This window comes from Lathyrus oleraceus, chromosome 7 (assembly GCF_024323335.1).
Source record: "Lathyrus oleraceus cultivar Zhongwan6 chromosome 7, CAAS_Psat_ZW6_1.0, whole genome shotgun sequence".
In the NCBI taxonomy this organism is placed as follows: Eukaryota; Viridiplantae; Streptophyta; class Magnoliopsida; order Fabales; family Fabaceae; genus Lathyrus; species Lathyrus oleraceus.
Genome location: NC_066585.1, coordinates 189,688,545 through 189,713,817, shown reverse-complemented (window position 1 = coordinate 189,713,817; position 25,273 = coordinate 189,688,545). Strand labels below are relative to the sequence as shown.

At 32.1% G+C, this 25,273-nt stretch overlaps 4 non-coding genes across 4 annotated transcripts; all 4 read right to left on the bottom strand.

The window, feature by feature from the left end:
* Positions 1-3,254: 3,254 nt before the first annotated feature.
* TRNAI-AAU (transfer RNA isoleucine (anticodon AAU)) lies at positions 3,255-3,328 on the bottom strand. The gene has a single exon. It is a non-coding gene; the product is annotated as a tRNA-Ile (tRNA).
* Positions 3,329-17,195: 13,867 nt separating this feature from the next.
* TRNAI-AAU (transfer RNA isoleucine (anticodon AAU)) lies at positions 17,196-17,269 on the bottom strand. Its single transcript has one exon. It is a non-coding gene; the product is annotated as a tRNA-Ile (tRNA).
* A 2,337-nt stretch (positions 17,270-19,606) lies between these two features.
* TRNAI-AAU (transfer RNA isoleucine (anticodon AAU)) lies at positions 19,607-19,680 on the bottom strand. The gene has a single exon. It is a non-coding gene; the product is annotated as a tRNA-Ile (tRNA).
* Positions 19,681-24,399: 4,719 nt separating this feature from the next.
* On the bottom strand, positions 24,400-24,477 carry TRNAI-AAU (transfer RNA isoleucine (anticodon AAU)). The gene has a single exon. It is a non-coding gene; the product is annotated as a tRNA-Ile (tRNA).
* Positions 24,478-25,273: the final 796 nt, after the last annotated feature.

Here is a 25,273-nt window from a genome sequence, read left to right as displayed (position 1 = left end):
TCCCTTTCTTTAAGTTTATCTTTATAATACCATTAATAAAAGATTATTTTATAATATTTCATAATTTCTCTTTATCATACAACAATGATTACATTTTTTTAATATAAACGAAAAAGTCAAAACAACTTGTAATAAAAAAAAGAGGTAGTATTAAGTAACTAGTGCAAGATTAATTTTTTTTTATTAAAAGAATGAAACGTGCCTAGAATTTTCTTTGTCACTGACTTATATTTAAGACTAAACATATTAGAAGATTTTTTTTCTGATAAATAAGGTCGGAGGGAGTATGTATTTTCCTAGTGTACATAACAAATTATCACATCCTTCGTATATGTACTTCTTTCTTGAGCTAGCAATAATTGTTCATCTTAAATCTTTTCTGAATTAAATATAGGGTTGCTCGGTCATGGTGTATCAATTGTGACCATATAAACCAACAAAAGGAAATGAAATTTAAGAATATGCATATGATGGAATTAGTTTTCAGATACCTATAAGCATAATCATGACTGTGTTAAATTTGTAGAAGTCCTATGTAGGTTAGCCGCGGTTTATCTGTGGAAAAATAAATAGAAACCCTAATTTGCCAGGGTTTAACCATGAGAAATATTTTACAAGGCGATGCATGCTTTCAAAGACAACCATCAGCACAACGATTGTGTGTGAACATTTTTCTATCATATACTTCTTTTTGTAAAGTAATTTATATGATATATTTGAACAAAATTTATATGATATATTTGAACAAGGAGAAATAAAAAGTATTATAAAAATTAAGCTACTAGGTATGTTTCTCAAATGATTTCAGATTTAACCAAAAATAAAACAATCATTGGCCCATGCAGGTCTCGAACCTGCGACCTTGCACGACGCTCTAACCAACTGAGCTAATGGGCCATGCGTGTATATTGTCTAAAATACTAATTTAATAGTTTCTTTTAAAGAAAGAAGTAGAAAATATTTATACAAGTGTATTGATGTGTTACCCTTATCGTCTTCTTCTATAATATCTAACTTTTCATAATTTCAATCTTATGTTATAATTGAATGTGGCCTAGAAGGATGCAAAGAAAGCTAAGGTGATAGAGGAAACAATGAGAAAATCTCAAAATAGGTTGAAAATACACTATAATAGGAAAGCAAGTACTTGAATTTCAACAACAACAATGTATTTGTTAGGTTCAGTCATATGAGTGAGGTTAGTCAGGCGCTGAAAATATGAAAATACTAGGGTGTGGTTGTTATGTGGAGATTAATTTATAAGGTATTAGAACTGATTAGGCTATTTGGTAGCTAAAAATCGATTTATGAGGCATTAGAAATTGTTTTAGGGATGTAAAAGTCATAAATTTTCGAAGCGTTATAGAAATCAATTTTTAGGTGGTAAGACATTTATTTTTAGGTGAGCATGAGATAATAGTAACACTTAAGAATAAATGGGTGATAAATAATGAAGTGTAATTAGACTTAATTAGGTTAGTTAATGGATGTATATAATAATTAAGTCATTTAAGATAAAGCCTGATTAATCTCGATATTAGTGTTATGTTTGAAAATATTGTTTCGTGTAATCATATTTTGTTAATGATAAAATTTAACTATTATGACATGTGAATCACGGTATGTGTCAAGTTTCAATATCAGATGAGTGTTATTTGACAATGATGTTATTAAATAAGGTCTTTCTAAGTTCCATATAGATGACATGCCAAAGGAAACATGTCGGGATAGAATTGGAGAAAACACCCTAATGGACTTATGGGAATTTAGTAGAAAGGTCTTACATGAAATAAGGGGCATCGCTAAGGAGTTTAGAGGCGTACTCTTCAACTTCCCAACTGTTATCCACAATTAACTAGTTTTCACTGTCATTACCTTTTGTAAAGTTCAATGAGACGAATAAGAAGGGTCATCATATTAATGAATGAATCTGATGAAGACATAACATAAGAAACACTAATTATACAATTCATTTTATTATGTCATTCTCTTGAGGAAATGATAATAAAAACATATTCAAATGACAATTTTCTAGTCATTGACTTTTTTGAAGGGTTGATCAAATCATGTTCTTGGTTGGCCATGTGATAGCCTATAAAGACCTTCTTTCATGTACGGCCGCTAATTATTATATCATAATAACATTGTTCATCCTAATCAAATAGTACTTCAGCCATAATTATAAACAAAGAAAATACAACTTTCACGTTTATTTAGAATGGTAGTTAATATACTTAATTTTCTTGATTCCACTAACAAGAATAAACATAATTACTAATTTACCCTTAATTAAATTGTCATCCCCTAACAATACTCCCTCTATTTTTTTATTATAATTCGCTTTGAGAAAATAAATTTACCCAATTATAAGTCATTTCACAATACCAATAAATCATTAATATTATTTTTCTTATTATACGCTTGAGAATTTATTACTCTCTCTTCTTCCCTTTCTTTAAGTTTATCTTTATAATACCATTAATAAAAGATAATTTTATAATATTTCATAATTTCTCTTTATCATACAACAATGATTACATTTTTTTAATATAAACGAAAATGTCAAAACGACTTCTAATAAAAAAAAGAGGTAGTATTAAGTAACTAGTGCAAGATTAATTTTTTTTTATTAAAAGAATGAAACGTGCCTAGATTTTCTTTGTCACTGACTTATATTTAAGACTAAACATATTAGAAGATTTTTTTTCTGATAAATAAGGTCAGAGGGAGTATGTATTTTCCTAGTGTACATAACAAATTATCATAACCTTCGTATAGGTACTTCTTTCTTGAGCTATCAATAATTGTTCATCTTAAATCTTTTCTGAATTAAATATAGGGTTGCTCGGTCATGGTGTATCAATTGTGACCATATAAACCAACAAAAGGAAATGAAATTTAAGAATATGCATATGATGGAATTAGTTTTCAGATACCTATAAGCATAATCATGATTGTGTTAAATTTGTAGAAGTCCTATGTAGGTTAGCCGCGGTTTATATGTGGAAAAATAAATAGAAACCCTAATTTGCCAGGGTTTAACCATGAGAAATATTTTACAAGGCGATGCATGCCTTCAAAGACAACCATCAGCACAACGATTGCGTGTGAACATTTTTCTATCATATACTTCTTTTTGTAAAGTAATTTATATGATATATTTGAACAAGGAGAAATAAAAAGTATTATAGAAATTAAGCTACTAGGTATGTTTCTCAAATGATTTCAGATTTAACCAAAAATAAAACAATCATTGGCCCATGCAGGTCTCGAACCTGCGACCTTCGCGTTATTAGCACGACGCTCTAACCAACTGAGCTAATGGGCCATGCATGTATATTGTCTAAAATACTAATTTAATAGTTTCTTTTAAAGAAAGAAGTAGAAAATATTTATACAAGTGTATTGATGTGTTACCCTTATCGTCTTCTTCTACAATATCTAACTTTTCATAATTTCAATCTTATGTTAGAATTGAATGTGGCCTAGAAGGATGCAAAGAAAGCTAAGGTGATAGAGGAAACAATGAGAAAATGTCACAATAGGTTGAAAATACACTATAATAGGAAAGCAAGTACTTGAATTTCAACAACAACAATGTATTTGTTAGGTTCAGTCATATGAGTGAGGTTAGTCAGGCGCTGAAAATATGAAAATACTAGGGTGTGGTTGTTATGTGGAGATTAATTTATAAGGTATTAGAACTGATTAGGCTATTTGGTAGCTAAAAATCGATTTATGAGGCATTAGATATTGTTTTAGGGATGTAAAAGTCATAAATTTTCGAAGTGTTATAGAAATCAATTTTTAGGTTGTAAGACATTTATTTTTAGGCGAGCATGAGATAATAGTAACACTTAAGAATAAATGGGTGATAAATAATGAAGTGTAATTAGACTTAATTAGGTTAGTTAATGGATGTATATAATAATTAATTCATTTAAGATAAAGCTTGATTAATCTCGATATTAGCGTTATGTTTGAAAATATTGTTTCGTGTAATCATATTTTGTTAACGATAAAATTAAACTATTATGAAATGTGAATCACGGTATGTGTCAAGTTTCAATATCAGATGAGTGTTATTTGACAATGATGTTATTAAATAAGGTCTTTCTAAGTTCCATATAGATGACATGCCAAAGGAAACATGTCGAGATAGAATTGGAGAAACTACCCTAATGGACTTATGGGAATTTAGTAGAAAGGTCTTACATGAAATAAGGGGCATCGCTAAGGAGTTTAGAGGCGTACTCTTCAACTTCCCAACTGTTATCCATAATTAACTAGTTTTCACTGTCATTACCTTTTGTAAAGTTCAATGAGACGAATAAGAAGGGTCATCATATTAATGAATGAATCTGATGAAGACATTGTAGAAGCAAGCTTCAATCCAAGAAGTATTTTGATGAAGACAACTTGCATCAATGCAAAAAGAGAAGAGCTACAAAGATATTTCAAGCATCAAGTATTCAAAGCCGCATATGCATTTGATCAAGCTTCATTTTTCAAGACAACCGTTTGCAAGATTGTTGATTCACTTCTTAGGTATATCTAACTCACTCTTAGATTAGTATACAAGTGTTCAACAATCATGATTTGCATTTGCATCTTTTAACATAACCATTTGTTAACACCTTGAAATGCAAGACACATTTATTTTTAAGTATTTTTCTGCATTTCAACAGTGTTAACCGGTTAACCATATGGGTTAACCGGTTAACAGCCCAGTTTTTCAAATTCTTTGTTAACGTTTGCATGCGTTAACCGGTTAACCCATATGGTTAACACTGTTCGTTATAGCAAAAAATGTTTTTGAAAAATTATATCTTTTCATCAATATTCATGAGGGAATTGATACCTCTTTGAAAAGGTATTTTGGCAATATAAATTATTAAATTTTCAAAATGAATTTTCACCTCCAAGAATTTTCATACCAACTTCAAATAAATCACTCTCTCATATTTTTCCTTTAATAATTTTTGAAAGTGTTCATAATAAAAATTTTCATCTCATTCTTTTGTTGAACACTTGCATATTATCTTTTGAGTGACTTATTTATCTAAGGAGAAGATCAATCAAGAGAAGATTGATAAACACTACATCTTTGTTAAAAATCATTCATAGAATTATTTCTGTTTGACTTGTGATCCAGGATTGTTGGACACAAGGGTTGGTGTTGAAGAGGATTGTTCTTCATACACTTGTTTGTCTATAGGTTAGATAGTAGGCATCACCGTTTGTGTGAATAGGCTGTACCATATTCTAACTATAGTGAATTCTCTTTCGTGTGAAAGGGGAGTGGATGTACCTTCGGATTGTGAAGGGAACCACTATAATTTCCGGTGTCGTTTACTTTCCACATTTTAATTTTCCGCACTTAAACAAAAATATCCAAAAACCGGAAACTAGATCGAAGAAATTTTTATCACCTAATTCACCCGCCCTCTTAGGCGCATTTACAACTTACATTTGGCATCAGAGCAAGTTATAGGTAACTTGTTCCTAGAGATCCAGCATGGCTTCCGCAAGCATAAATCCGGTTTTCAAAGACGGTGGAAGTAGCAACAAGCCCCCACTCTTCTCCGGAGAATATTTCGATTTCTGGAAAATAAGAATGAAGGCACATCTTGAGGCCCAAGGAGAAGGTATATGGGAAGCAGTTGAAGAAGGTCCACACAATCCGGTGAATGTGGTGAATGGAGTTGGTACCGCAAAGTTGAAAAACACTTATGACGAAGATGATAGGAAAAAGATTCTGAATGAGAAAAAGGCAATCAACATACTCCAAAGCGCTCTTAGTATGGACGAGTTCTTCCGTATATCTCAATGTAAATCGGCAAAGGAAATTTGGGACACCTTGGTTGAAACACATGAAGGAACCACCGAAGTGAAGAGATCGAGGCTAAACACCCTAAGTCAAGAATATGAGATGTTCCGCATGCAGCCCGGTGAATCTATAGTTGCCTTACAAAAGAGATTCGTCCATCTAACAAATCACTTGATCGCTCTGGGTAAAACTTTCACTAATGATGATCTCAACCTGAAAGTCCTAAGATCTTTGACAAGAGAATGGCAACCGAAAGTGACCGCTATTTCGGAAAAGAAGAGTCTCTCAACGATGACATCCGCGTCTCTATTTGGAAAACTTCAAGAACACGAATTGGAACTTGGAAGGCTCGAGAAGCACGAAAGTCAAGAAAAGAAGTCCAAGGGAATTGCCCTGAAGGTTGATTCAAAAAGAGACAAAGATGATGAGACATCCGAAGATGAGAACTTTATGCTTCTTGTAAAGAAGCTTGGTAAGTTTTTTAATAAAAATAAAAATTCCTCTTATCCTAAAAAGAATAACCATTTCAGGAAAAAGGAAGCATCCACATCAATGCAAGACGTTACGTGTTATGAATGTGGACAACAAGGTCACATAAAGCCGGACTGCCCAAAACTTGCAAAGAAAGGAGGATTCAAAGGCAAGAAGGAATTCAAAAACAAAAAGGCTTACGTCGCTTGGGACGATAATGAGATCAGTTCATCTTCGGAATCGGAAAGCGATGAATGTGCAAACATGGCTCTTATGGCTTCACATCACTCCGATGAAGAAATCGATGAGGTTAGTAGCAAATTTTCAGTTTATGACAATGACGCACAAGATGTTATAAATGAACTCTTAAAAGAATGCAAGACATTGTATAAAAGTATTTCATCCCAAAAGAAACAAATTTCATCCTTAGAAGAAAAAAATATTGCTTTGGAAAAATATATTGAAAGTGGAAAACAAAAATTGATGGATGAAAAACAAAGTCTTGTATGTAAGAATTGTGAATCTTTATCTTTTCAAATTGTTCAACTTAAAATAGTTTTAGAAAGATATGAAAAAGGTCAAATTGGGTTGGAAGAAATTCTTAAACACCAAAGGTATTCTAATGACAAAAGTGGATTAGGATATTCTAAGTTTTCTAAACCAAGCACAAATAAGACCATTTTTGTTAAAGCAAGTGAACAAGTTGCAAAAGATAAAGTAAACAATTCTAAAATTATGCATCAAAGTCATAAAAAGAAAATGATTGCTAAGAAGAAGAATTATGTTCCTAGATATAGAAGTAATTTTCAACCTACTTGCTTTTATTGTGGAATCAAAGGACACACACCTAATGCTTGTTATGTGCGAAACTTTAGCGTTCCAACAGGGCATTATGTGTGGGTTAAAAAGGGTACTAACTACCAAGGACCCAAAGCAATTTGGGTACCTAACAAAACTTGATTTTGTTTTGTAGGTATGCTTGAAGACAACCTCTAATCAATGGTATCTTGATAGCGGTTGTTCAAAGCATATGACGGGCGATATCGACAAATTTTCACATCTATCTTTAAAGGCCAAAGGATATGTTACATACGGTGATGACACCAAAGGGAAGATCCTTGGAGTAGGAACCATTGGAGCACCTCCTGGTACCATCATCGAAGATGTCCTTTATGTTGAAGGCCTAAAGCACAATTTACTAAGTATAAGTCAATTGTGTGACAAAGGGTTCCGAATCAATTTCACAAAAGATGAATGTGTGATAGAGCATGAAGTCACCCATGACATCTTGCTAAAAGGTAAAAGGGTTAATAATATTTTTATGACTTCTTTTGATGATTCTTCCTTGAAGGTAAAATGCCTAATGTCGAACAACAACGAGGCTTGGCTATGGCATAAAAGATTCGCTCATATACACATGGAGCACATGAACAAATTAATAAAGCATGATCTTGTCGTTGGTCTTCCAAAGATTAAGTTCATCAAGGATAAGTTGTGTGACGCATGCCAAAAGGGAAAGCAAACCAAGACGACTTTCAAATCCAAGAATGTTGTGTCTTCGTCGAGGCCACTTCAACTCTTGCACATGGATCTCTTCGGTCCATCAAGAACGAAAAGTTTCGGAGGTAATGTTTACGGTTTGGTAATTGTTGATGATTTCTCTAGATATACGTGGACTTTGTTTCTTGTGCAGAAAAGCGATGCTTTCAAGGCGTTCAAAAAATATGCAAAACAAATTCAGAATGAGAAGTCTCTTTCAATAATCTCCATTAGAAGTGACCACGGGGGAGAATTTCAAAACACATTCTTTGAAATTTTTTGCGAAAAGCACGGAATTTCTCACAACTTCTCCGCACCACGAACACCACAACAAAACGGTGTCGTAGAGAGAAAGAATAGATCCTTGGTGGAACTCGCAAGAACGATGCTCAGTGACTCCAACCTTCCTAAATATTTTTGGGCGGACGCAGTTAGCACAGCATGCTTTGTTAGCAACCGTGTCAACATTCGGCCGATTCTCAAAAAGACTCCGTATGAGCTTTTCAAAGGAAGGAAACCTAATATATCCTTCTTTCACATCTTTGGGTGCAAATGTTTTGTCCTCAACAATGGAAAGGACAATCTTGGTAAGTTTGATGAGAAATCCGACGAAGGTATCTTCCTTGGCTACTCCCTTTCTAGTAAGGCTTTTAGAATTTTCAATAAAAGAACTCTTACTATTGAAGAATCAACGCATGTATGTTTTGATGAAACTAACCCCTCGAAAGAGGATAACCTTGTTGTTGATGACAATGATGATATAATAGATGTATCACAAAAGGAACTTTCAAATGTTCAATCCATTCCACAAGGAGATGGCTCACCAACCATTGAAGAACATCATGATCTACCGAAAGAATGGAAGACTCATAGAGATCACCCCATTGATAAAGTTATTGGTGATATTAGCCAAGGCGTTGCAACACGACTAAATCTCAAAGATGATTGTCTTAACATGGCTTTTGTGTCTCAAATAGAACCAACCAAAGTCGATGAAGCCTTAGGCGACGATCAATGGATAGTAGCAATGCAAGAAGAACTCAACCAATTCGAAAGAAATCAAGTTTGGAGTCTTGTACCAAGACCGGACAACAAGCACATCATTGGAACAAGATGGGTTTTCAAGAACAAACTTGATGAGAATGGGATCATAGTTCGTAACAAAGCAAGATTGGTCGCACAAGGATACAACCAACAGGAAGGAATTGATTTTGATGAGACGTTCGCTCCGGTAGCAAGGTTAGAAGCAATTCGATTATTACTTGCTTTTGCTTGTTCTATGAACTTTCAATTGTTTCAGATGGATGTCAAAAGCGCTTTCCTAAATGGCTATATCAATGAAGAAGTCTACGTCAAACAACCTCCGGGTTTTGAAGACTTCAAGAACCCTTCACATGTTTACAAGTTGAAGAAAGCACTATATGGTTTAAAGCAAGCACCAAGAGCGTGGTATGACCGCCTCAGCAACTTTCTATGTGAAAAGGGATTTGTAAAAGGAAAGGTTGACAAGACTTTATTCATAAAGAAGATCAAGGGTAACACCTTATTGGCTCAAGTCTATGTCGACGACATCATCTTCGGTTCAACAAATAAAGATCTTTGCGAAGAGTTCTCAACCATGATGCAAGGAGAATTCGAGATGTCCATGATGGGAAAATTGAACTATTTTCTTGGACTACAAATCAAGCAAACCAAGGATGGCATCTTCATCAACCAATCCAAGTATTGCAAGGAATTATTGAAAAGATTTGATATGGATAGTTGCAAAGTGATGTCCACTCCTATGGGATCCGAAACGTACGTTGATCAAGATGAATCCGGAATGTCAATAGATATTACAAAATATCGAGGTATGATTGGTTCATTACTATATTTGACGGCAAGCCGTCCTGACATTATGTTTAGTGTATGTTTGTGTGCACGCTTTCAAGCAAACCCGAAGGAATCGCATCTCACCGCCGTGAAGAGGATTATGAAATATCTCAAAGGAACAACGAACGTCGGACTATGGTATCCAAAAGGTAGTATATGCTCCTTGATTGGCTATTCTGATGCTGACTATGCAGGCTGTAAGACCGACAGAAAAAGCACAAGTGGTACCTGTCACATTCTCGGGAATGCACTAGTGTCGTGGGCATGCAAGAAGCAAGCATGTGTCGCACTTAGCACGGCCGAAGCAGAGTACATTGCAGCAGGCAGTTGTTGTGCACAAATTTTATGGCTCAAGCAACAACTTCTGGATTTTGGTATAGACCTCGGCTGCATTCCTCTTCGATGCGATAACACAAGTGCCATCAACATCACAAAGAACCCGGTCATGCATTCAAGGACGAAGCACATAGATATCCGACATCATTTCCTCCGAGATCACGTGCTTAACGGAGATGTAGATGTTACGTTCGTGGATACACATAATCAACTCGCTGACATATTCACAAAACCATTGGCTAAAGAGCAATTCTTCAAGATTCGGCGAGAACTTGGGATTCTCAATGAAGGTGACATCTAACCTTGTCTTCAAATTACTTGTTATGTGGTATAGTTGCTAAAAATGTGTTTACTTTCAGTTTTTATGTTATGCATGCTAGCACTTCTTTTTCGCCGTTTTCCGTTTTTCTTACTTTCGCATGTCCAAATATTATCCGTTTTAAAATATTTTTATATCGAAAATTGCGTATTGATAAGTGCTAATACTGTGTGTAAAAATCTTTTAAAAATCTTTTCCCGGTTCTTTAAAACGGAGCTGCTGTTTTTCTTTTATTTGTTGAAAAATTTCAGTCCGTTAACCGGTTAACGGTATAGGTTAACCGGTTAACACTCTTTTATTTTTGAAAATTTTCAGTCCGTTAACCGGTTAACGGTATAGGTTAACCGGTTAACACCTTCCAACAGCAACTCTGTTTTTCGTTTTTTAAATACAGAATTTTTAAATGAATTGTTTTATTTTTATTACGTGTGTTTATGTTCATTGCATGTGCTTTACTCTTTCACCTACTCCTCATAACTCTCTCCTCCTTCATTACTCTCCATAAACCCTTCATCTCTCTACATTCAACTTTCATAACTCTCAAACCCTTTTTCCAAAAATCCATCTCTAAACCCTAGAATCTTCATCTTCTTCATGGCTCCACCAAGAATGGGAAAGGCTCCTGTATCATCATCTAGCAGTGAAGAGGAAGAGTTGAAAATGGAAACCGCCAAGAAAAGGAGGATGAATTTCAAAGTCCGGGTTAGACATCTGCTTAAGGGTAAGTATGTGAATCTCAAATCCTTCACTACTTTCTCTTTCCCTGAGTTGTTGAGATACCAAGGATTGCATGCGTTCATCACTGATAATGGGAAAATTTACACTGATTTGGTAAAATCTTTTCTGAATCATTTTACTTTAAATCTGAATGATGATGAACAACACATGCTGTCTGCAACTGTAAGAGACTCTGAAATTGTTACAGACCTTAGGACGTTGGCTGCGTCTCTTAAGATTCCATATTCTGGTTTTTTCCTTCGGAAAGGTGTTAATCATGAGGAAGGAAAATGGGCTCAGTATGATAAGATGGAATACTACTACTCTATCTGCAGATTTCCCAGGGAGGTTGTTATGTCGGGACAGCGCACTTCTCGCATACTCTGCTATGCTAAGAATCTGTCGGTTGACGATCGTATGCTGCACTATGTTATCTGCCATGTCCTGCTACCCAAGGATTCCAACCTGTCTCAAATCAATGATTTGGAAATGCAAGTTCTGTTTGCAGTGAAGAACAAAATCCGAGTTAATTGGCTGCCCACTATGATGTATCATCTGCAACAGCAACTTTCTCTCAAAACAAGGTTGCCATACGGTCGCCTTATCTCAAGGATTTTGGAACTCACAGATATGGAAATCGGGAGAGAACCATTTTTGTCTATGACCACTACCGCCAATGAAATCAACGGCGTTACCATCATGAAAAATACTGGAATTATTCAAAGCAACGACGGCTCCTACAAATATGATGATGGGTCCTCCTCTTCAAACTTCCCTATTCCGGAAGGTGGCATTACCAATGAGTTTCTCTATACTACCATGATGAGCCACCACCGTGAAACCACCCGTGCTATCAAGAGTCTTCGGAACCTAGTGTTGAGTTCCCGCAACCTTCCCGTAGAAGATGATGAAGGTGATGACGGTATTGAAGCGGATGGCGAGGAGGATGAGGCCGGTTCGGAAGAAGAATAAAGCACTATGTTTTTTCTTTGTTTATGCTTTCTGTTATATGTTGTTCTAGTGTTTTTGTTGTTAAACTATGTTTATGCTTGTTATGTTTACCAAACACTTAACTTTTAATCCATTTTATTCTGTCATACTTTGTGATTCAATGTTCATCTGATAATCGCACAATGTATGTTTACTTGTATGCTTTTCCTTTTTCATAAGTCTCTTCCTTTTTGCTAATGACAAAGGGGGAGAAGACTTGTTTCTCTAATGGTTTTCTATGCAGATTTATTGTATGCCTCTCATTTAGGGGGAGTTCTTAAATTTAGGGGGAGAATCAACTTAGAGAAAACTTCACTTTCATGCATCTATCTCAAAGTGGTTGTCATCATCAAAAAGGGGGAGATTGTAGAAGCAAGCTTCAATCCAAGAAGTATTTTGATGAAGACAACTTGCATCAATGCAAAAAGAGAAGAGCTACAAAGATATTTCAAGCATCAAGTATTCAAATCCGCATATGCATTTGATCAAGCTTCATTTTTCAAGACAACCGTTTGCAAGATTGTTGATTCACTTCTTAGGTATATCTAACTCACTCTTAGATTAGTATACAAGTGTTCAACAATCATGATTTGCATTTGCATCTTTTAACATAACCATTTATTAACACCTTGAAATGCAAGACACATTTATTTTTAAGTATTTTTCTGCATTTCAACAGTGTTAACCGGTTAACCATATGGGTTAACCGGTTAACAGCCCAGTTTTTCAAATTCTTTGTTAACGTTTGCATGCGTTAACCGGTTAACCCATATGGTTAACCGGTTAACACTGTTCGTTATAGCAAAAAATGTTTTTGAAAAATTATATCTTTTCATCAATATTCATGAGGGAATTGATACCTCTTTGAAAAGGTATTTTGGAAATATAAATTATTAAATTTTCAAAATGAATTTTCACCTCCAAGAATTTTCATACCAACTTCAAATAAATCACTCTCTCATATTTTTCCTTTAATAATTTTTGAAAGTGTTCATAATAAAAATTTTCATCTCATTCTTTTGTTGAACACTTGCATATTATCTTTTGAGTGACTTATTTATCTAAGGAGAAGATCAATCAAGAGAAGATTGATAAACACTACATCTTTGTTAAAAATCATTCATAGAATTATTTCTGTTTGACTTGTGATCCAGGATTGTTGGACACAAGGGTTGGTGTTGAAGAGGATTGTTCTTCATACACTTGTTTGTCTATAGGTTAGATAGTAGGCATCACCGTTTGTGTGAATAGGCTGTACCATATTCTAACTATAGTGAATTCTCTTTCGTGTGAAAGGGGAGTGGATGTACCTTCGGATTGTGAAGGGAACCACTATAATTTCCGGTGTCGTTTACTTTCCACATTTTAATTTTCCGCAATTAAACAAAAATATCCAAAAACCGGAAACTAGATCGAAGAAATTTTTATCACCTAATCCCCCCCACCCCCCCCCCCCCCCCCCCCTCTTAGGCGCATTTACAACTTACAGACATAACATAAGAAACACTAATTATACAATTCATTTTATTATGTCATTCTCTTGAGGAAATGATAATAAAAACATATTCAAATGACCATTTTCTAGTCATTGACTTTTTTGAAGGGTTGATCAAATCATGTTCTTGGTTGGCCATGTGATAGCCTATAAAGACCTTCTTTCATGTACGGCCGCTAATTATTATATCATAATAACATTGTTCATCCTAATCAAATAGTACTTCGGCCATAATTATAAACAAAGAAAATACAACTTTCACGTTTATTAAGAATGGTACTTAATTTATTTAATTTTCTTGATTCCATTAACAAGAATAAACATAATTACTAATTTACCCTTAATTAAATTGTCATCCCCTAACAATACTCCCTCTATTTTTTTATTATAATTGGCTTTGAGAAAATAAATGTACCCAATTATAAGTCATTTCACAATACCAATAAATCATTAATATTATTTTTCTTATTATACGCTTGAGAATTTATTACTCTCTCTTCTTCCCTTTCTTTAAGTTTATCTTTATAATACCATTAATAAAAGATAATTTTATAATATTTCATAATTTCTCTTTATCATACAACAATGATTACATTTTTTTAATATAAACGAAAATGTCAAAATGACTTCTAATAAAAAAAAGAGGTAGTATTAAGTAACTAGTGCAAGATTAATTTTTTTTTTATTAAAAGAATGAAACGTGCCTAGATTTTCTTTGTCACTGACTTATATTTAAGACTAAACATATTAGAAGATTTTTTTTCTGATAAATAAGGTCGGAGGGAGTATGTATTTTCCTAGTGTACATAACAAATTATCACATCCTTCGTATAGGTACTTCTTTCTTGAGCTAGCAATAATTGTTCATCTTAAATCTTTTCTGAATTAAATATAGGGTTGCTCGGTCATGGTGTATCAATTGTGACCATATAAACCAACAAAAGGAAATGAAATTTAAGAATATGCATATGATGGAATTAGTTTTCAGATACCTATAAGCATAATCATGACTGTGTTAAATTTGTAGAAGTCCTATGTAGGTTAGCCGCGGTGTATATGTGGAAAAATAAATAGAAACCCTAATTTGCCAGGGTTTAACCATGAGAAATATTTTACAAGGCGATGCATGCCTTCAAAGACAACCATCAGCACAACGATTGCGTGTGAACATTTTTCTATCATATACTTCTTTTTGTAAAGTAATTTATATGATATATTTGAACAAGGAGAAATCGAACCTGCGACCTTCGCGTTATTAGCACGACGCTCTAACCAACTGAGCTAATGGGCCATGCGTGTATATTGTCTAAAATACTAATTTAATAGTTTCTTTTAAAGAAAGAAGTAGAAAATATTTATACAAGTGTATTGATGTGTTACCCTTATCGTCTTCTTCTACAGTATCTAACTTTTCATAATTTCAATCTTATGTTAGAATTGAATGTGGCCTAGAAGGATGCAAAGAAAGCTAAGGTGATAGAGGAAACAATGAGAAAATCTCAAAATAGGTTGAAAATACACTATAATAGGAAAGCAAGTACTTGAATTTCAACAACAACAATGTATTTGTTAGGTTCAGTCATATGAGTGAGGTTAGTCAGGCGCTGAAAATAAGAAAATACTAGGGTGTGGTTGTTATGTGGAGATTAATTTATAAGGTATTAGAACTGATTAGGCTATTTGGTAGCTAAAAATCGATTTATGAGGCATTAGAAATTGTTTTAGGGATGTAAAAGTCATAAATTTTCGAAGCGTTATAGAAATCAATTTTTAGGTGAGCATTAGATAATAGTAACACTTAAGAATAAATGGGTGATAAATAATGAAGTGTAATTAGACATAATTAGGTTAGTTAATGGATGTATATAATAATTAAGTCATTTAAGATAAAGCTTGATTAATCTCGATATTAGTGTTATGTTTGAAAATATTGTTTCGTGTAATCATATTTTGTTAACGATAAAATTAAACTATTATGACATGTGAATCACGGTATGTGTCAAGTTTCAATATCAGATGAGTGTTATTTGACAATGATGTTATTAAATAAGGTCTTTCTAAGTTCCATATAGATGACATGCCAAAGGAAACATGTCGGGATAGAATTGGAGAAAACACCCTAATGGACTTATGGGAATTTAGTAGAAAGGTCTTACATGAAATAAGGGGCATCGCTAAGGAGTTTAGAGGCGTACTCTTCAACTTCCCAACTGTTATCCACAATTAACTAGTTTTCACTGTCATTACCTTTTGTAAAGTTCAATGAGACGAATAAGAAGGGTCATCATATTAATGAATGAATCTGATGAAGACATAACATAAGAAACACTAATTATACAATTCATTTTATTATGTCATTCTCTTGAGGAAATGATAATAAAAACATTGTCAAATGACCATTTTCTAGTCATTGACTTTTTTGAAGGGTTGATCAAATCATGTTCTTGGTTGGCCATGTGATAGCCTATAAAAACCTTCTTTCATGTACGGCCGCTAATTATTATATCATAATAACATTGTTCATCCTAATCAAATAGTACTTCGGCCATAATTATAAACAAAGAAAATACAACTTTCACGTTTATTTAGAATGGTAGTTAATATATTTAATTTTCTTGATTCCACTAACAAGAATAAACATAATTACTAATTTACCCTTAATTAAATTGTCATCCCCTAAAAATACTCCCTCTATTTTTTTATTATAATTCGCTTTGAGAAAATAAATGTACCCAATTATAAGTCATTTCACAATACCAATAAATCATTAATATTATTTTTCTTATTATACGCTTGAGAATTTATTACTCTCTCTTCTTCCCTTTCTTTAAGTTTATCTTTATAATACCATTAATAAAAGATAATTTTATAATATTTCATAATTTCTCTTTATCATACAACAATGATTACATATTTTTAATATAAACGAAAAAGTCAAAACGACTTCTAATAAAAAAAAAAGGTAGTATTAAGTAACTAGTGCAAGATTAATTTTTTTTTATTAAAAGAATGAAACGTGCCTAAATTTTCTTTGTCACTGACTTATATTTAAGACTAAACATATTAGAAGATTTTTTTTCTGATAAATAAGGTCGGAGGGAGTATGTATTTTTCTAGTGTACATAACAAATTATCACATCCTTCGTATAGGTACTTCTTTCTTGAGCTAGCAATAATTGTTCATCTTAAATCTTTTCTGAATTAAATATAGGGTTGCTCGGTCATGGTGTATCAATTGTGACCATATAAACCAACAAAAGGAAATAAAATTTAAGAATATGCATATGATGGAATTAGTTTTCAGATACCTATAAGCATAATCATGACTGTGTTAAATTTGTAGAAGTCCTATGTAGGTTAGCCGCGGTTTATATGTGGAAAAATAAATAGAAACCCTAATTTGTCAGGGTTTAACCATGAGAAATATTTTACAAGGCGATGCATGCCTTCAAAGACAACCATCAGCACAACGATTACGTGTGAACATTTTTCTATCATATACTTCTTTTTGTAAAGTAATTTATATGATATATTTGAACAAGGAGAAATAAAAAGTATTATAGAAATTAAGCTACTAGGTATGTTTCTCAAATGATTTCAGATTTAACCAAAAATAAAACAATCATTGGCCCATGCAGGTCTCAAACTTGCGACCTTCGCGTTATTAGCACGACGCTCTAACCAACTGAGCTAATGGGCCATGCGTGTATATTGTCTAAAATACTAATTTAATAGTTTCTTTTAAAGAAAGAAGTAGAAAATATTTATACAAGTGTATTGATGTGTTACCCTTATCGTCTTCTTCTACAATATCTAACTTTTTATAATTTCAATCTTATGTTAGAATTGAATGTGGCCTAGAAGGATGCAAAGAAAGCTAAGGTGATAGAGGAAACAATGAGAAAATCTCACAATAGGTTGAAAATACACTATAATAGGAAAGCAAGTACTTGAATTTCAACAACAACAATGTATTTGTTAGGTTCAGTCATATGAGTGAGGTTAGTCAGGCGCTGAAAATATGAAAATACTAGGGTGTGGTTGTTATGTGGAGATTAATTTATAAGGTATTAGAACTGATTAGGCTATTTGGTAGCTAAAAATCGATTTATGAGGCATTAGAAATTGTTTTAGGGATGTAAAAGTCATAAATTTTCGAAGCGTTATAGAAATCAATTTTTAGGTGAGCATTAAAATAATAGTAACACTTAAGAATAAATGGGTGATAAATAATGAAGTGTAATTAGACTTAATTAGGTTAGTTAATGGATGTATATAATAATTAAGTCATTTAAGATAAAGCTTGATTAATCTCGATATTAGTGTTATGTTTGAAAATATTGTTTCGTGTAATCATATTTTGTTAACGATAAAATTAAACTATTATGACATGTGAATCACAGTATGTGCCAAGTTTCAATATCAGATGAGTGTTATTTGACAATGATGTTATTAAATAAGGTCTTTCTAAGTTCCATATAGATGACATGCCAAAGGAAACATGTCGGGATAGAATTGGAGAAAACACCCTAATGGACTTATGTGAATTTAGTAGAAAGGTCTTACATGAAATAAGGGGCATCGCTAAGGAGTTTCGAGGCGTACTCTTCAACTTCCCAACTGTTATCCACAATTAACTAGTTTTCACTGTCATTACCTTTTGTAAAGTTCAATGAGACGAATAAGAAGGGTCATCATATTAATGAATGAATCTGATGAAGACATAACATAAGAAACACTAATTATACAATTCATTTTATTATGTCATTCTCTTGAGGAAATGATAATAAAAACATATTCAAATGACCATTTTCTAGTCATTGACTTTTTTGAAGGGTTGATCAAATCATGTTCTTGGTTGGCCATGTGATAGCCTATAAAGACCTTCTTTCATGTACGGCCGCTAATTATTATATCATAATAACATTGTTCATCCTAATCAAATAGTACTTCGGCCATAAATATAAACAAAGAAAATACAACTTTCACGTTTATTAAGAATGGTAGTTAATATATTTAATTTTCTTGATTCCATTAACAAGAACAAACATAATTACTAATTTACCCTTAATTAAATTGTCATCCCCTAACAATACTCCCTCTATTTTTTTTATTATAATTCGCTTTGAGAAAATAAATGTACCCAATTATAAGTCATTTCACAATACCAATAAATCATTAATATTATTTTTCTTATTATACGCTTGAGAATTTATTACTCTCTCTTCTTCCCTTTCTTTAAGTTTATCTTTATAATACCATTAATAAAAGATAATTTTATATTATTTCATAATTTCTCTTTATCATACAACAATGATTACATTTTTCTAATATAAACGAAAAAGTCAAAACGACTTCTAATAAAAAAAAGAGGTAGTATTAAGTAACTAGTGCAAGATTAATTTTTTTTTATTAAAAGAATGAAACGTGCCTAGATTTTCTTTGTCACTGACTTATATTTAAGACTAAACATATTAGAAGATTTTTTTTCTGATAAATAAGGTCGGAGGGAGTATGTATTTTCCTAGTGTACATAACAAATTATCACATCCTTCGTATAGGTACTTCTTTCTTGAGCTAGCAATAATTGTTCATCTTAAATCTTTTCTGAATTAAATATAGGGTTGCTCAGTCATGGTGTATCAATTGTGACCATATAAACCAACAAAAGGAAATGAAATTTAAGAATATGCATATGATGGAATTAGTTTTCAGATACCTATAAGCATAATCATGACTGTGTTAAATTTTTAGAAGTCCTATGTAGGTTAGCCGCGGTTTATATGTGGAAAAATAAATAGAAACCCTAATTTGCCAGGGTTTAACCATGAGAAATATTTTACAAGGCGATGCATGCCTTCAAAGACAACCATCAGCACAACGATTGCGTGTGAATATTTTTCTATCATATACTTCTTTTTGTAAAGTAATTTATATGATATATTTGAACAAGGAGAAATAAAAAGTATTATAGAAATTAAGCTACTAGGTATATTTCTCAAATGATTTCAGATTTAACCAAAAATAAAACAATCATTGGCCCATGCAGGTCTCGAATCTGCGACCTTCGCGATATTAGCACGACGCTCTAACCAACTGAGCTAATGGGCCATGCATGTATATTGTCTAAAATACTAATTTAATAGTTTCTTTTAAAGAAAGAAGTAGAATATATTTATACAAGTGTATTGATGTGTTACCCTTATCGTCTTCTTCTACAATATCTAGCTTTTCATAATTTCAATCTTATGTTAGAATTGAATGTGGCCTAGAAGGATGCAAAGAAAGCTAAGGTGATAGAGGAAACAATGAGAAAATCTCACAATAGGTTTAAAATACACTATAATAGGAAAGCAAGTACTTGAATTTCAACAACAACAATGTATTTGTTAGGTTCAGTCATATGAGTGAGGTTAGTCAGGCGTTGAAAATATGAAAATACTAGGGTGTGGTTGTTATGTGGAGATTAATTTATAAGGTATTAGAACTGATTAGGCTATTTGGTAGCTAAAAATCGATTTATGAGGCATTAGAAATTGTTTTAGGGATGTAAAAGTCATAAATTTTCGAAGCGTTATAGAAATCAATTTTTAGGTGAGCATTAGATAATAGTAACACTTAAGAATAAATGGGTGATAAATAATGAAGTGTAATTAGACTTAATTAGGTTAGTTAATGGATGTATATAATAATTAAGTCATTTAAGATAAAGCTTGATTAATCTCGATATTAGTGTTATGTTTGAAAATATTGTTTCGTGTAATCATATTTTGTTAACGATAAAATTAAACTATTATGACATGTGAATCACGGTATGTGTCAAGTTTCAATATCAGATGAGTGTTATTTGACAATGATGTTATTAAATAAGGTCTTTCTAAGTTCCATATAGATGACATGCCAAAGGAAACATGTCGTGATAGAATTGGAGAAAACACCCTAATGGACTTATGGGAATTTAGTAGAAAGGTCTTACATGAAATAAGGGGCATTGCTAAGGAGTTTAGAGGCGTACCATTCAACTTCCCAACTGTTATCCACAATTAACTAGTTGTCACTGTCATTACCTTTTGTAAAGTTCAATGAGACGGATAAGAAGGGTCATCATATTAATGAATGAATCTGATGAAGACATAAGATAAGAAACACTAATTATACAATTCATTTTATTATGTCATTCTCTTGAGGAAATGATAATAAAAACATATTCAAAGGACCATGTTCTTGGTTGGCCATGTGATAGCCTATAAAGACCTTCTTTCATGTACGGCCGCTAATTATTATATCATAATAACATTGTTCATCCTAATCAAATAGTATTTCGGCCATAATTATAAACAAAGAAAATACAACTTTCACGTTTATTTAGAATGGTAGTTAATATATTTAACTTTCTTGATTCCACTAACAAGAATAAACATAATTACTAATTTACCCTTAATTAAATTGTCATCCGCTAACAATACTCCCTCTATTTTTTTTATTATAATTCGCTTTGAGAAAATAAATGTACCAAATTATAAGTCATTTCACAATACCAATAAATCATTAATATTATTTTTCTTATTATACGCTTGAGAATTTATTACTCTCTCTTCTTCCCTTTCTTTAAGTTTATCTTTATAATACCATTAATAAAAGATAATTTTATAATATTTCATAATTTCTCTTTATCATACAACAATGATTACATTTTTTTAATATAAACGAAAAAGTCAAAACAACTTGTAATAAAAAAAAGAGGTAGTATTAAGTAACTAGTGCAAGATTAATTTTTTTTTATTAAAAGAATGAAACGTGCCTAGAATTTTCTTTGTCACTGACTTATATTTAAGACTAAACATATTAGAAGATTTTTTTTCTGATAAATAAGGTCGGAGGGAGTATGTATTTTCCTAGTGTACATAACAAATTATCACATCCTTCGTATATGTACTTCTTTCTTGAGCTAGCAATAATTGTTCATCTTAAATCTTTTCTGAATTAAATATAGGGTTGCTCGGTCATGGTGTATCAATTGTGACCATATAAACCAACAAAAGGAAATGAAATTTAAGAATATGCATATGATGGAATTAGTTTTCAGATACCTATAAGCATAATCATGACTGTGTTAAATTTGTAGAAGTCCTATGTAGGTTAGCCGCGGTTTATATGTGGAAAAATAAATAGAAACCCTAATTTGCCAAGGTTTAACCATGAGAAATATTTTACAAGGCGATGCATGCTTTCAAAGACAACCATCAGCACAACGATTGTGTGTGAACATTTTTCTATCATATACTTCTTTTTGTAAAGTAATTTATATGATATATTTGAACAAAATTTATATGATATATTTGAACAAGGAGAAATAAAAAGTATTATAAAAATTAAGCTACTAGGTATGTTTCTCAAATGATTTCAGATTTAACCAAAAATAAAACAATCATTGGCCCATGCAGGTCTCGAACCTGCGACCTTGCACGACGCTCTAACCAACTGAGCTAATGGGCCATGCGTGTATATTGTCTAAAATACTAATTTAATAGTTTCTTTTAAAGAAAGAAGTAGAAAATATTTATACAAGTGTATTGATGTGTTACCCTTATCGTCTTCTTCTATAATATCTAACTTTTCATAATTTCAATCTTATGTTATAATTGAATGTGGCCTAGAAGGATGCAAAGAAAGCTAAGGTGATAGAGGAAACAATGAGAAAATCTCAAAATAGGTTGAAAATACACTATAATAGGAAAGCAAGTACTTGAATTTCAACAACAACAATGTATTTGTTAGGTTCAGTCATATGAGTGAGGTTAGTCAGGCGCTGAAAATATGAAAATACTAGGGTGTGGTTGTTATGTGGAGATTAATTTATAAGGTATTAGAACTGATTAGGCTATTTGGTAGCTAAAAATCGATTTATGAGGCATTAGAAATTGTTTTAGGGATGTAAAAGTCATAAATTTTCGAAGCGTTATAGAAATCAATTTTTAGGTGAGCATTAAAATAATAGTAACACTTAAGAATAAATGGGTGATAAATAATGAAGTGTAATTAGACTTAATTAGGTTAGTTAATGGATGTATATAATAATTAAGTCATTTAAGATAAAGCTTGATTAATCTCGATATTAGTGTTATGTTTGAAAATATTGTTTCGTGTAATCATATTTTGTTAACGATAAAATTAAACTATTATGACATGTGAATCACGGTATGTGCCAAGTTTCAATATCAGATGAGTGTTATTTGACAATGATGTTATCAAATAAGGTCTTTCTAAGTTCCATATAGATGACATGCCAAAGGAAACATGTCGGGATAGAATTGGAGAAAACACCCTAATGGACTTATGTGAATTTAGTAGAAAGGTCTTACATGAAATAAGGGGCATCGCTAAGGAGTTTCGAGGCGTACTCTTCAACTTCCCAACTGTTATCCACAATTAACTAGTTTTCACTGTCATTACCTTTTGTAAAGTTCAATGAGACGAATAAGAAGGGTCATCATATTAATGAATGAATCTGATGAAGACATAACATAAGAAACACTAATTATACAATTCATTTTATTATGTCATTCTCTTGAGGAAATGATAATAAAAACATATTCAAATGACCATTTTCTAGTCATTGACTTTTTTGAAGGGTTGATCAAATCATGTTCTTGGTTGGCCATGTGATAGCCTATAAAGACCTTCTTTCATGTACGGCCGCTAATTATTATATCATAATAACATTGTTCATCCTAATCAAATAGTACTTCGGCCATAAATATAAACAAAGAAAATACAACTTTCACGTTTATTAAGAATGGTAGTTAATATATTTAATTTTCTTGATTCCATTAACAAGAACAAACATAATTACTAATTTACCCTTAATTAAATTGTCATCCCCTAACAATACTCCCTCTATTTTTTTTATTATAATTCGCTTTGAGAAAATAAATGTACCCAATTATAAGTCATTTCACAATACCAATAAATCATTAATATTATTTTTCTTATTATACGCTTGAGAATTTATTACTCTCTCTTCTTCCCTTTCTTTAAGTTTATCTTTATAATACCATTAATAAAATATAATTTTATATTATTTCATAATTTCTCTTTATCATACAACAATGATTACATTTTTTAATATAAACGAAAAGTCAAAACGACTTCTAATAAAAAAAGAGGTAGTATTAAGTAACTAGTGCAAGATTAATTTTTTTTTATTAAAAGAATGAAACGTGCCTAGATTTTCTTTGTCACTGACTTATATTTAAGACTAAACATATTAGAAGATTTTTTTTCTGATAAATAAGGTCGGAGGGAGTATGTATTTTCCTAGTGTACATAACAAATTATCACATCCTTCGTATAGGTACTTCTTTCTTGAGCTAGCAATAATTGTTCATCTTAAATCTTTTCTGAATTAAATATAGGGTTGCTCGGTCATGGTGTATCAATTGTGACCATATAAACCAACAAAAGGAAATGAAATTTAAGAATATGCATATGATGGAATTAGTTTTCAGATACCTATAAGCATAATCATGACTGTGTTAAATTTTTAGAAGTCCTATGTAGGTTAGCCGCGGTTTATATGTGGAAAAATAAATAGAAACCCTAATTTGCCAGGGTTTAACCATGAGAAATATTTTACAAGGCGATGCATGCCTTCAAAGACAACCATCAGCACAACGAGTGCGTGTGAATATTTTTCTATCATATACTTCTTTTTGTAAAGTAATTTATATGATATATTTGAACAAGGAGAAATAAAAAGTATTATAGAAATTAAGCTACTAGGTATATTTCTCAAATGATTTCAGATTTAACCAAAAATAAAACAATCATTGGCCCATGCAGGTCTCGAACCTGCGAGAGAACTTCGCATTATTAGCACGACGCTCTAACCAACTGAGCTAATGGGCCATGCGTGTATATTGTCTAAAATACTAATTTAATAGTTTCTTTTAAAGAAAGAAGTAGAAAATATTTATACAAGTGTATTGATGTGTTACCCTTATCGTCTTCTTCTACAATATCTAGCTTTTCATAATTTCAATCTTATGTTAGAATTGAATGTGGCCTAGAAGGATGCAAAGAAAGCTAAGGTGATAGAGGAAACAATGAGAAAATCTCACAATAGGTTGAAAATACACTATAATAGGAAAGCAAGTACTTGAATTTCAACAACAACAATGTATTTGTTAGGTTCAGTCATATGAGTGAGGTTAGTCAGGCGTTGAAAATATGAAAATACTAGGGTGTGGTTGTTATGTGGAGATTAATTTATAAGGTATTAGAACTGATTAGGCTATTTGGTAGCTAAAAATCGATTTATGAGGCATTAGAAATTGTTTTAGGGATGTAAAAGTCATAAATTTTCGAAGCGTTATAGAAATCAATTTTTAGGTGAGCATTAGATAATAGTAACACTTAAGAATAAATGGGTGATAAATAATGAAGTGTAATTAGACTTAATTAGGTTAGTTAATGGATGTATATAATAATTAAGTCATTTAAGATAAAGCTTGATTAATCTCGATATTAGTGTTATGTTTGAAAATATTGTTTCGTGTAATCATATTTTGTTAACGATAAAATTAAACTATTATGACATGTGAATCACAGTATGTGCCAAGTTTCAATATCAGATGAGTGTTATTTGACAATGATGTTATTAAATAAGGTCTTTCTAAGTTCCATATAGATGACATGCCAAAGG